This window comes from Pinus tabuliformis, chromosome 2_1 (assembly GCF_031772625.1).
Source record: "Pinus tabuliformis cultivar Carrire ecotype Pingquan chromosome 2_1, CPIR1, whole genome shotgun sequence".
Classification (NCBI taxonomy): Eukaryota; Viridiplantae; Streptophyta; class Pinopsida; order Pinales; family Pinaceae; genus Pinus; species Pinus tabuliformis.
The window spans coordinates 627358721-627362368 of record NC_142299.1 but is presented as its reverse complement, the minus strand read 5'-3'; positions in this window follow the sequence as shown (position 1 = coordinate 627362368).

Below are 3648 nucleotides of genomic sequence, written 5' to 3'. Positions count from 1 at the left end.
TTAATATTATAACTCACTTTGGTGGAATGGAGTGGAATGTGTTTGTTTATAATTTATTTATAGTTACTAAATATAAAGAGTTTTAACATTGATTTATAAATGATTTATTAGATTAATTGAATATGTTTGCTCATTATTTTATTTTTATATAAATTTTTTTTTTTTTAATATAATAATTATATAAAATTAATTTATAAATATTATTATTAATGTTTTAGTGTTAATTATTAATGTTGTTGTTATTATTATTATTCAATATGATTTATGGATTTTAGAGATCTGCTATATTTATGAAATATTTGTGTTAGGGATTATCTTTTATCAATTCAATTATGAAATCTAATTCTCATAGTGTCGAGAGAATTGAACTCGTAACTTCTCAATAATAAAGATACTTTAACAACAAAGACTTGATCAATTAAACTAACACTTAGAGCTATTTATTATATATTATTAATATTAAATCTCAATAAATAATTTAAAAAATTAATTAAATATCTTTGTTCATAATTTATTTATTATTTATTCATAAATTAATTTTATAAATGATAATAATTTAATAATTTTAAATCTAAAATTAATTAAAAAGTATGAGTGTGGATGTACTATTTTTAATAATGCCCTATTATAAATTAATTGAATATATTGTTTTTTAATTTATTTTTTATATATTTGAAAATTAATTTTAATTTTTTTTATTTATTATTATATATTTATAATATTTAGGGAGCACAAGGAATATTGCTATGGATGTGATGTTTTTTATGATGTATTATTAAAATTTAGATTATCTAGATTAATTTATTTTTTTAGTTATTTGTGATCTTTTAGGTTTGATCTATGGCTTGAGAAACCGCGATTTAGAAGCATCTAATCTATCAAATTTATCAAGTGATTGCACTCGTCTTGGGCCACACCAATCTAAACTGATTGGAGTTTTTAGCATGTCTCCTCCCCTAGCACACGCACAACCAGTCCCATAAATTTTTATCCTAAATGACCTCCCATAAAGTTTTATCCTAAATCACCTTGCTAATGAGACCCATCCTCAACTATTTATTCTAATAAAACTTAACTATTAATTAAAAATTATAATTTAATAACTTTCCTAAAATTAATCTACAAATATTATTTTTAATATTTAATAATATATTATTAAAATTACATTTCCACATTAAATAATGGAGTCGTCTAACGAGGCGAACGAATTGCCTGGATGGCCAAAAGTGGCTGGAATCCAGGCAAAAAAATTTCAAAAAATCTTGTAGACACAGTGTTTGAATCGATGGTGGAAATGGATTGAGCACCATCAAAAACGTTTAAGACACCTAAACATTTGAAGTTTAACAATTATAACTTGGATTTACAAAAATACTTGGGAGATTTTCTCTAAATATAACTGGAATTTCCATAACTTTCTAAGTAATTCCTCCAACTAATTAGACTACAGCTTAAATAATATACTTATTTAATAATTGATTTTTTTTATCAAAACAAATATTATTATTATCTCACTAACTATTTATACAAAATTAGTTCACAAATATGGATATAAATATTCCCCTCCTTTATGATTTAAAGAAATAATTTAATGTACCTAATTCAAATAAACAAAATGGCTCATGCCTCATCTTATTCATGCCTCATCTTATTCTTTGATGCGCTCGAAAAACATAAACCAACAAGCTAAAGCCACATAGTTAGTCCTTAAGTTGATAAAGAAATTAAAATTAATGTTTCGGAAGAAAATTAGGTAATTTAAGATAAGTTAAATTATTTTTTGTATTTTTATATATAAATAAATTTATGCAAAATAGATCATTCAAATCCATTTATATATATATATATATATATATATATATATATATATATATATTATTGAATTAGTGTTAAATACGTAAACTAATAATGTAACAAGTTTATACGATAAGTGTGCTATGAGAGGTTGATTTATGATCTCTAACATATCTAATTATCATGCTAAAATACAATTAGGTTATTTGAAATACATGGAAAGAAAACAACATTTTTATTTACTATGATAAATAAAATATGTGTATGTATTTTCTATTTTAAAATGCCAAATGAGAAAACTAAATATATTTTCTTTTCCTTAATGTTTATAGTCTTTTGTTAATAAAAATATTTAATTTATTGTGTCAAGCATTCATAGATGTGAAACATCATGTAGATAAGTGGCACATAAACATTAGCTCATTTGAAATACATGGAAAAAACAAAATTTTTATTTACAATGACAAATAAAATATGTGTATGTATTTTCTATTTTAAAATGCCAAATGAGAGAACTAAATACATTTTCTTTTCCTTAATGTTTATAGTCTTTTGATAATATAAATATTTAATTTATTGTGTCAAGCATTCATAGATGTGAAACATCATGTAGATAAGTGGCACATAAACATTAGCGTGCAATATAGATGCCCTCTCATTTTGCTATAATACTATTTGTTGAAATGGTGAATTATGAATAAATAAAGTATACGAAGCTTACAAAGCATGAAGATGGATGACATTGAATGATAGATGTTGATCATCAAGTAGTTAGGTCGTGCATGGTCATTACGATAATAAGTGTATATCCCATTCTCTTTTCAAAATGTTTGTTGTAAGTGACAAATGATGAACAATTGGGCTATATCAACAATGGAAAATGAAGCATGATTAGATTATACTGAGCTCTCAATATGAGAAGATGGACAACCCTCTAGTGTTCTCCCAATGACATCTTCACTAAATCTAGAACAATTATGAATGAAACATTTGTACATTTGTGGTTTATTGAAGCACCACACCATAAACGAGACATCCACTACTAGCACCTAAATTTGCTAAATGATTATAGAAGAACATTGACCATAGATTACAAAATTATTTTGATAGCCACTCACCACATCCCTTGCAAACTCATATCATCCCTCACTAGGTGTTGTAGCATCTTAGATGTTAAATTTGCTAGCTATATGTAACATATTGAGCCCATTTTGACCATGATCCTAGAGAGATTATGGAACTACCATTATTGTTGAGATTAACATGTGCTTGGATTTGTGGAATGGATGCCAAAAAATGTTTCTATTTACTTTTTGATAGCATATCAATGATGGATTACAATACGAAGGTAGACAAGCATGGTTCTTAATACACTAGATAAAATTGAATATCGATTAGTACAATGGAAAATTGGGGGTTATAAATTATAATAAATTTTTACATGAAATTCCTAAGTCAAGTTTAGGTCAATCTCCTTATTTATACATGGAGGGATGATAACCCCAATATTTAGTAGACATCGCACTCCATGCGCATGGTATCACTGATCCATCACCCATTTGGTGTAATGGTGGATAGAGATAATGAATCTTGGTTATCCAAGCGGGTGGCTTGCATCATATCATGAAGGGATGCAATGGGAAAATGAGGGGAAGCAGAAAAGGTGGATCTCTACTAAAGTATTATGTTCACTAAATACAGAAGAAGGCCTTTCTTGACTTAATTGGTTATGGGACAAGCTATACTCAACTCAACTTAGAGCTTGTTCATCATTCATCAATGGGCATCATATTTCTCAATCTGTGCCCTCTACTTTTCAGTGTGCTTTAGCTTATTCAAGTGGACTTCAATGAC